We start from the raw sequence: 10,292 nt of genomic DNA on the forward strand, positions 1-10,292 counted from the left end.
CCAACCAATCATACTGCTGCATTGTTCTAGGACCAATCAGACTGCTGCATTCTGAATCCTATTGTTCTAGGACCAATCAGACTGCTGCCTTTTGGATCCTATTGTTCTAGGACCAATCAGACTGCTACAGTTTGGATCCTATTCAACTCAGTACATAACACCCCTCCCCTCTAAGTTCCAGTCCTGCCCGGGAGGTCGCATTCATAGTCCTCAAGGTATGCCGGCGGCCTACGTGTGCGTTGTGGCCTGGGGTGTTCCCTGGTCCGGGCTCCGGGTTCTGGCTCGTGTTCCAAGGATGCTGGCTGTGATGCGGCTGTTTGGTCTGGTGCAACCGGCTCGCTCAGTCGTGGTTCTGGTTCCGGTGTCCTTTCGGCCTCACGGGTCCTCTCTGTATTTACTGATTCTGCCTCTCCTGCTGGCCCCTCCTGCTCTATGGGCCTCACTGCCCCGCTGTTCCCTTGGGACTCCTCTGACCTGTCCTCCTCCTGGTTTTCTCCCGGGAATCGTCGCCGTATCTGGTCGCAGTGGCGGCGCCAGCATTGCCCCCCGTCCGTTAGCACCTCGTACGACACGGGGCCAGTGACCCTGGTGATTGTGGCGGGTACCCATGCTGGGCCTGCCCCAAAATTCTTTGCGTACACTGGGTCCTGGGCCTCGAAGGTCCGGGGGTTCCTGCCTTCCCCCACCACTACCTCATCCTGAGCTCTATCGGGGTGAAGGCGGTCCAATCTGATTGCAAGGCGCCGACCCATTAGTAGTTCAGCGGGGCTCCGGCCAGTCGTTGAGCTGGGGGTGCTGTGCTGTGCTAGAAGGAATGTGGCAAGGCGGTACTCCCAGTCCCCTTGCGTCATGCGGCGAAGGGTGTCCTTGGTGGTCCGCACCATGCGTTCTGCTTGGCCATTGGTGGCAGGGTGGAACGGCGCCGAACGGATGTGGCGGATGGCGTTCTGCGCTGTGAAGGTTTGGAATTCTCCTGACGTAAATGCAGTCCCGTTGTCTGAGACGAGAGTGTCAGGGAGCCCGTGGGTTGCAAACAGCCTGCGTAGTACCCGGATGGCTGCGGACGTGGAAGTGGACGGTACCAGTGCGACTTCCAGCCATTTGGTGTAGGAGTCCACCACTATGAAGAATGTTTTCCCCTGAAAGGGGCCAGCGAAATCCACATGCAGGCGTGACCATGGTGCTCGGGCGGACTCCCAGGACTGGACTGGGGCCCTTGGGGGATCTGGGCGGGATTCTTGGCAGGCCTGGCAGTGTTTGACCCAGGCCTCTATCTCTCCATCGATCCCCGGCCACCACACATAACTCCTGGCAAGGGCCTTCATTCTTACTACCCCTGGATGTGTCTCGTGTAGGGCTGTGAGGACCCTTTTGCAGAGGGGCTGGGGAACAACGACTCTGCTTCCCCATAACAGGCACCCCTTGTGGGCCGACAGTTCATGTTTGCGGGTTGTGTAGCCGGCAAATTCTGGCCCGGGGCTGCTGCTGGGCCATCCCCTCCACACCCAGTCCAGGACCCGGGAGATGACCCTATCTTTCTTGGAATGGTGTGCAACTTCTTGTGCCTGAATGGGGCGGTCGGGAAGCAGCTCCAGGCTCATAACCTCTTGTGCAGGTGCTGGGTCAGGGCCTGTTTCCGGTAGTGGTAGCCTGCTGAGGGCGTCCGCATGGCCCATCGCCTTCCCAGGTCGGTGAATCAGTGCATACTGGTAGCTGGCAAGGAAAATTGACCACCTGAGGACGCGAGGAGACAGCACTTGGGGGGTCTGCTTTTCGGGGGCAAACAAGCCAAGCAATGGCTTGTGGTCAGTCACCACGGTGAAGGGCCGCCCGTACAAGAAATCATGGAATTTTTTTACTCCCTTTACGATTGCCAGACCCTCCTTGTCGATTTGCGAGTAGTTCCGCTCGGTTGTGTTGAGTGTCTGGGAAAAGTACGCCACCGGTACCTCTCTTCCATCCGGGAGTTGGTGCCCCAGGACAGCTCCAATGCCATAGGGTGAGGCGTCGCATGCTAGCACCACCGGCAGCCTCTCGTCGAAGTGTGCCAAGACCGAGTTTGAGACAAGCAAGTCCTTGACTGCCTGGAATGCGGCCTCCTGGCGCTGGCCCCACACCCAAGGGGCCCGCTTGTCCAGGAGTCTGTGTAGGGGCTCCGCTACCGCCGCCTTGTGCGGAAGGAAGGAATGGTAAAAGTTCAATAGTCCCAAGAAGGCCTGAAGTTCAGTCTTGCTCTTGGGCGCTGGGGCATCACAAATGGCCCGTACCTTGTCCCCAGTCGGGTGGACCCCTTCTGCGTCCACCATAAATCCCAGAAAGTCCACCTGAGGCACTCCTAGTAGACATTTTTCCCGCTTCACCTTGAGACCCGCCGTCTGGAAACGGTGCAGAACGGTGCGGAGGCGGTCCTCAAACTCCTCTGGTGTGGGGCCGGCAATCAACACATCATCGAAGAAGGGGGTGACGCCAGGAATCCCTTTAAGGAGAGAGTCCATTATATTCTGGAATATGCCTGGTGCCACGCTGACACCGAATTGCAGCCGCTTTACCCTGAACGCTCCTCTGTGCGTCACAATCGTCTGTGCCTCTGCTGTGGCCTCATCTACTGGCAGCTGTTGATATGCTTGGGCCAAGTCCAGCTTGCCAAAAATTTTCGACCCAGCCAGGGTGGCAAGGACATGGCTGACCACTGGCACTGGGTATGCGTGGGCCGTGAGGGCCTTGTTTATGGTACATTTGTAGTCTGCGCAGATGCGGACCGAACCATTAGGCTTGACGGGTGTGACGATTGGGGTTTCCCAGGGAGCATTAGGCACCGGCTCCAGCACTCCTTGCTCTACGAGTCGGTCCAATTCCTCGTCTATACGGGGTTTCAAGGCGAACGGGACCCGGCGGGCCTTGAGCCTGACCGGTCGTACTGCGGGGTCAAGCTGTAGCGCAATGGGGGGGCCCGTATACTGTCCCAATTTCCCATCGAAAACCCCTGGAAATTCCTTGCATATGGCGTCCACGTCCACTTGTAAGCTAGTGTGGTTCACCCCGGTGACAGCTAGCCCCAGTGGTCCAAACCATGCCAATCCCAGTAAGCTAATGTAGGGGCCCTTGACCACAAGCAAGTCCAGTTGCCGCGTCCGCCCTCGGTATTGCACCCTGAAGGTCCCCACCCCCATTGTGGGGACCTTACGTTTCTGGAAGTCCCGGAGGGTGAATGGGGCCGGCCTGAGTTTGGGACCCCCAGTGGGACACAGTTTCCTTAAGGTCCTTGCCGAGATTATGGATAGAGTTGAACCCGTGTCAAGCTCCATGCGGCATGGGGCCCCCTCTATCTGTACCTCTACATAAATTTTCTCTACGTTGGGGTGGGGCAACTGGTATACCTGGAAGTCCGTGAGCTCCGTCGAGTTGCCTTGGTGCGTTGGGCCCCGGGACCTGGGGCTCTTGGATTGGTCATCTGATGCCTGGTGTCGGGTGGGCCGAGCCCGACACACCCGGGCGATGTGTCCCGATTTTCTGCACTGCCTGCACTCTGCGTTGCGGAAACGGCAGGTCCTCCTCTCGTGACTCTCCCCGCAGCTTGCGCAGTTCCCTCCTTCTCGTCGAGGCAGCTGTGGTCTGTGCGCTGCTTGAGTGCGCTGCTGTACTCGGTGCACCTCCTCCCTGTCGGATCCTGAGTCGTCGGTGAGGTCTTCATGGTGGACCCTCGGTTGGGATGGCAGGCTCGGCCGTGCCTCTTGGGTCGACCTCTCGGCAGCTTCTGTTGCCAGGGCCTCCTCCAGAGCGACCTGGAACGTTAGGTCCTTCTTAGCGTAGAGGCGTCGTTGCAGCTTCTCATCCTTCAGGCCACCGACGAGGCGGTCACGAAGCATGTTCTCCAGCTCTGAGAAGTTGCAGAACCGGGCGGCTTGGCGGAGAGAGGTCACAAACCCAGTTATGGTTTCCCCAGGGGCTTGCCGCTTTGCGTAGAAGGCATTTCGACGAGCCACCACTGAGGGCTGTGGCGAAAAGTGCCCCTTCAGCTGTTCCATTATTGTTTTGTATGGAACAGTAGCGACGTCTTCAGGCGCAAGGAGAGCCCGGGCGATTTCAAACGTCTCCTCTCCGCAGACGCTGAAGAATATCGCCCTCTTCTTGGCGTCTTCTTCGTCGGTGACCCCTTTGGCTTCTAGGAGGAAGGTGAAACGGGAGGCGTACGCTTCCCAGTCTCCAGATGCTGGGTTGAATGGCGAGAAGCTGCTGTTGGCTGCCATTCTGAGTTCCTTGTGCCCCGGAGCTGAAGCCTGGATACACGGTGCGAGGCAGCGGTGCGGCAGTTGGCGGTGCTGCGGTGCTGTGTGTGGCAGTCAGCTCAGCGGGATCCCATCTTCGTCGCCAGTGAAATATACTCAGAGTCGCAAAGTGATTTCATGCTCTTTATTCAGCTCATAGTGGTGAGGAGGAATGAATGAATGTCCCCTCACAGTATCTGCTTTATATACATTATTTACACAATGGGCTGCACATGATTGGCTAATTCTGGAATTCTACTGTAAGCCAATCAGGTTGTGGATTCACTTCTATCTGGAGCAGGATTGGGTGGTTCCTGCCAACCAATCATACTGCTGCATTGTTCTAGGACCAATCAGACTGCTGCATTCTGAATCCTATTGTTCTAGGACCAATCAGACTGCTGCCTTTTGGATCCTATTGTTCTAGGACCAATCAGACTGCTACAGTTTGGATCCTATTCAACTCAGTACATAACATTACCTGAACCAGTGTGTGGGGGGGGGGGTGAAGGTGGGGGTGTGAAGGTGGGGGATAGACAGAAAGTTCTGCCTCCTCACTGATTCCTTCTCTTTTAGGTACTACTTGCTGGTAAAGTAATTATGTCCTTCAGACTTTTTCTTCACTCCCGCAGCTTCTCAAAGTTTAATTAGCTACAGCTAGTCAGTATGAGTTAGCATGTGTTAGTGTAAACATCTTGGCCCCATACAATCCACAGTAAACCCTGCACTCAGAATGCCTTTGTTTACTTTGAGTAATAAACCTTAATTTTATTCTTACAACCAACAGTCTTACCAGTCTTTTTATTTCCGTATTCAATTACAATATATTTACCACATTTCAGCACCCTTCCTTAGAGATTCTAGCGCAAACCCCTTGAAACTCACATATTGGTCAAACACTTAAGAAAGCAGGTCAGGAGCCAAAGAACAAAGGAGCTTATCAATTGTTAACTGGAACTGGAGATGAAAAGAGGGACTTGCCCTGAGAGGTGGCCTGGGAAATCCCCACTGCGTCAGAAGCTTCAGTGTAGGAGAATCTCATTCTGCCAGGACTTCTCCAATCTGAGGAAGTGGCATTGCAACACCCGGAACCTCTGCAGGGGTCAGCAAACTTTTTCAGCAGGAGGCCAGTCCACTGTCCCTCAGACCTTGTGGGGGGCCGGACTATATTTTGAAAAAAAAAAATGAACAAATTCCTATGCCCCACAAATAACCCAGAGATGCATTTTAAATAAAAGCACACATTCTACTCATGTAAAAACACGCTGATTCCCAGACAGTCCACGAGCCAGATTTAGGAGGTGATTGGGCTGCATCCGGCCCACGGGCCTTAGTTTGCCTACCCATGTGCTAGTGGAACCATGGTCTCCTTCTGCCCCCCAAGACATACACTTTAAAATAAAATGGTTGAAGATTCAGGACAAACCAAAGGAAGTGGTTATGGATTTTGCTAGCATAAGTCATGGTGATGGGTGCCAGTTTAGTCAGTGTTAAAATGGAATTAGGCAAATGCACAGAAGAAAAGCTATCAATGGCTACTAGTCATGATAGCTATGGGGCTATCCAGATTGGAGGCAGCATGCCTCTTAATTTCAATAGCTGGAGAACTACCGTACAATAGGAGAAGGATAGAGCCTCACATTTTGCTTGTGGATTTCCCAGAGTCATCTGGATCATCAGTGTGGGAAACAGGATGTTGAACAGTTGATCTGAAAGCACAGGGCTCTGGTTTTGTTGTTTTTAATTTGTTGCAAGTCACCTTAAGTGTATGTGTAGGTGGCATAGAGGACTTTTTATGATGCATACTCTGCAAAAGGTTCAGGAACAGAAATACAACTGCTTAAACTGAATATAATGGACCTATGGAGAATGAGCTTTTCTCTTGGCTGGCTAGACAAAAAGTAGTTAAAGCATGGTGAACAGCTATTTGAAACGCAAAGACTTGTGACTGCTGTTGACTCATTCACACATCAAGATTAGCCGTCTACACTAGCCTTGTTAGTGCCTTATCTCTTTCTCAGTATAACTTTGTTCTGGGTTTGGGACATTCCAAGAAAATGTGGCTGTTTAAGATCTTCTTGATATCTTTTGAAATTATACTGGTAAGCAGGAAGCTAGAGCCTCAATTAGGTGTTGGGGGTTGAAATGTGTGTGGGCTGAAAACGGGATGGGACAGGGGCCCCAGGCATGCAGTCTCATATTTAGCATAAATTCCTATACAGAGTTACTAAGTTCAACGGAACCTGCTTGGAAACCTCCTTGCAATCAGAAGCCCTAATTAGTTGGGGTGTCTGGTTGAAGGGAAGTTTCTAAGCATATTCAGCAGAACATGCTTAGAAACCCTGTGCAGACCTTTCTGCTCAACACATGGAGATCTAAAAATATGTGGTGCTCATAGCCATAAGGTTTTGACATTTTGTTGTAGCCTTAGAGTTGGAGCCTGCCTGAAGCTAAGAGAGGCAAGTGGCACCAGAATGGAATCAGACAGAGGCAAAGTGGAACATCAGGAGTTTGAAGGTGGTCAGGTTCTGAAACAACCAGGTACAGAACACATTGTGAGGGGCTGGTAAGCCAGATACCACACCAGGCAGATGTGGATCAGAGGCAGGCCATGGTGAATGATGGAATAGCAGACAAATGCCAGGGCTGCATTCTCTCATGGACATTTCCCCAACACTAGATCAAAGAGTAGAAGAGATCTTATAGAAGACTGGTAGAATCCCTGCTGGCTTCCTAGGTATTGTGATTCTTCTTGGACTGACTAGCTGTGATTTCTCTTCCTGCCAATGTCAGGGGGACAATGTTGTGACTAGTCAGTCCCTGCCCCTGTGAGCTGTCCTAGTAGTGCCTGTGCTTTGCTCTCTGATTCTTTGACTCCAAACTGCTGGCTCCTTACATTATGTGAAGACCCCACCAAATCAGACTTCCTCTGTTCACTTAAATAGGGGATAATTGTGTTTATAGAAGGAATATATATGCTGAGCTGCACCTTCTTTAAGTGAATGAAGAAACTCTTGCATGTGTAGAAGCAACAGAGATCTCACATGCATAAGGAAGCCACCCAAACTGAGTAAGAAATAAAAACAGCAATTCTATTTACAATGTGGAAGGATATCCACTTCAATGGCAAAAGTCAGAGCCATTATTTCCAGAGAACTTTTGTTCACTTGATTTGTTCCTGTTTCTTCTGTCTGTATGTTTTTTCTATCCGTAGGAGAATTCTATGTTTCTCTGGCTTCACTTAATTCCAGTCTGAATTGATCTGTAGACAGTATGATAAAGACATGCACCCATTAAATTTAAAGCTCATAGACATACCAGTTTTGTAACATGTTTGTGAGAAACCTATTTGTAGAAGGAAGATAGCCAAGAGGCTGAATAACTGTCCTCATTTGACAATCTGGAATTTATGTACCTAGAAAGCTGCTGGTATGTATTTATGGAAAGGTTATGTAGACTCCAAAGACTATATAAATACTCAGCTGCAGAGAAAATATGTTTTGACACATTCACGTTTTATGTTCGTAACCCGAGGCAAAGGTTAGTAATATCTCACAGGAAGTACAAAATGCCTTGCCACATGTTGGTTAAAATGCTGTGAAACATAGGTTTCATTTCATTTCATTTTTTTATAAATAAACTGATTAGGAATTGGGCAACCTTTGCCCTTTCACCAGTATGGTGATGCATACTCTGGTTTCTCTTCAGATCGCATAAATCTTTTGCCTTTTATCAGTATGGTGATGCTGTTGGCCCAACCAATTGATAACATGGGCAGGCCATCAAGTGATGTGCAGGGATCACAGCAATGGGGTTTTCACATCTTGACATAGCCCTAGTGTCGGAGACTGCCTTAAGCCATGGGAAAGGCTGGGGTGGAAGAAGAGAGGCAAGCATCACCAGAGGGGAGGTGGGCAGGCAAGCTCGAACACCAGGAGCGGCTGCGGAGGCTGCCTAGGAGGATCAATAGAGAGGGCAATCTTCCTGACTCTGCAGTGTTCCTTGGCAGAACAGGGAGCTGGCAGACTCATCAGCAAGTGTTTAATTGGGGAAGGGCTGCAGCTCAGTGATAGACCACCTGCTTTCGATGCAGAAGTTCCCAGCTTCAATCTGCAGCACCTCCAGGAAGGACTGATGTCTTTCTGACAGCTACTCCCAGTCAGTGCAGATACTTCTGGTCTAGATGGGCCAATGGTCTGACTTGGTGTAAGGCAGCATCCTACTGCCAGGGACCGTGCTGGGGAGGGCTGCACTGAGGAGGAATGGTGGGAGCCACCCACTTCCCCCTGCTCCTGCCCCTGCTCCTGAATCTTCCCAGGAGCAGGAGAACAGTATAGATTTGGAACAGTGGTTTGCAGAGAGGCATAGTTCAGAAGGCAGAAGCTGGGAAATACTGGATGGGGAACAGCTATGAGAAGAAACACTGGAAGAGAGAGGGTTAACAGATTCACAGTTGTTGGACAGCATTCCTCTGATCTCCCCAAAGTCCCAAAGAGCTCAGAAAGTCTCAGAATAGAAAGCACAGAGGTTACAAACTCAGATTACAAGACGTAGGAGTGATGTAGATTAATAGGGACGGAAAGAGGCGTGATCCTTAATTGGGAGCACCGCCATTTCTAGAAGATGTGTTCTTTGTTCTCTCACTCTAGTTTCTAACTAGTAAGACGTTCATTTCTTTGATCTTCTTATCTACTGCCACGGGGGGGGGGGGGAGCCTATTCCCCAAAGCCTGACACCTACATTCCTAGTACTGTTTGACATTCCTGGATGAAGGTGTATATTCTCAATCCACAAAGACTCAGCACAAACACCTTTCATTGGGTGCAAAAATGCCATGCAGCCAAGAGTGAAGTGATTCCGTCATGCCCAAATATGAAATGGGGATCTAAGTGGTGCTCCAGTGTCTACTCATGGTTGTGACTCCTGGGAGACCTGCTCCATGCCTGGGAGAGTGGGGCTCTGACTGACTCCAACAACAAAAGCTGAAGCTGTCAAACAGACTCTAGGGTTGGGGTGTTGTTTGGAGGTGGTTGTTGGTGGGGGTTGTTGCTGTTATTAATAGTAATTATTTGTATCTTTATTGTAAGTCTTATTATGATTAATGTGGTAATTGTTCAATTGGTTGTGTACTTTTGATATTTTATTGATTGTTTATGACTACTTTTGTTATGTTTGTTAATTATGTAATTTTTTCATGTTGTAAGCCGCCTTGAACATGGTTTTAACTATGGAAAGACGGCATGCAAATAAAACGTCGTATGTATGCCTGTACTCCTGGTGCAATAGAGAGCCAGTGTGGTGTAGTGGTTAAGAGCGGTAGTCTCGCAATCTGGGGAACCGGGTTCGCGTCTCCACTCCTCCACATGCAGCTGCTGGGTGACCTTGGGCCAGTCACACTTCTTTGAAGTCTCTCAGCCCCACTCACCTCACAGAGTGTTTGTTGTGGGGGTGGAAGGGAAAGGAGAATGTTAGCCGCTTTGAGACTCCTTAAAGGGAGTGAAAGGCGGGATATCAAATCCAAATCCAAATCCAATATTGGGAGAGGGGTGGAAGCTTCTGAGACTTACTGTGGGCTAGTATATAACAAGTGCTCCGCATTCAAGCTTTGCAGAAAGGTACTGGAAAACAGAAGAGCAATTTCAGCTGAAAGCTCGCTCAGCAGGATTTCAAAAATTTGTTTGGATTTCTCAGATATTCCAAATGCTTCTCCTGTGTGGCATACAGTGTGTGAGGTTAAGCAAGGCAGGGTTTGAAGACTCATCTGTTTAGATCCTGTATTCCCACGCCCGAAAATGATCTAACAGGATCTGGGTTGCAGAAGCCTGAAATAGGCAGCCCTAATGTAATTAGATTTTATTATTTATGAATCCTACCTTTGGGATTTAAAGGTGGACCAGAAACCAGGGAAATAAATAAATAATGGACAAGGACTGAAGTGGATGGCCTAGCCCATGCTGGCCATGAAGTGGTGGCTCAGGAACTTGCCACCATTGGTCCAATATCATACAGAGCATTGATGGGCTGATT

At 50.2% G+C, this 10,292-nt stretch overlaps 1 long non-coding RNA gene across 1 annotated transcript in view; it reads right to left on the reverse strand.

Moving 5' to 3' along the window:
- The window catches only part of LOC308479940, a 30,608-nt gene extending 23,087 nt beyond the window's left edge, over nucleotides 1–7,521 (reverse strand). Inside the window, exons 1-2 of the long non-coding RNA XR_013987908.1 lie at nucleotides 7,433–7,521; nucleotides 5,906–6,072 (exon numbers count right to left, since the gene is read on the reverse strand). This is a non-coding gene — a long non-coding RNA (uncharacterized lncRNA). The remainder of the gene's footprint in view (nucleotides 1–5,905; nucleotides 6,073–7,432) is intronic.
- Nucleotides 7,522–10,292: the final 2,771 nt, after the last annotated feature.

Source organism: Podarcis pityusensis (assembly GCF_964106645.2).
Source record: "Podarcis pityusensis genome assembly, chromosome: 1".
Lineage (NCBI taxonomy): Eukaryota > Metazoa > Chordata > Lepidosauria > Squamata > Lacertidae > Podarcis > Podarcis pityusensis.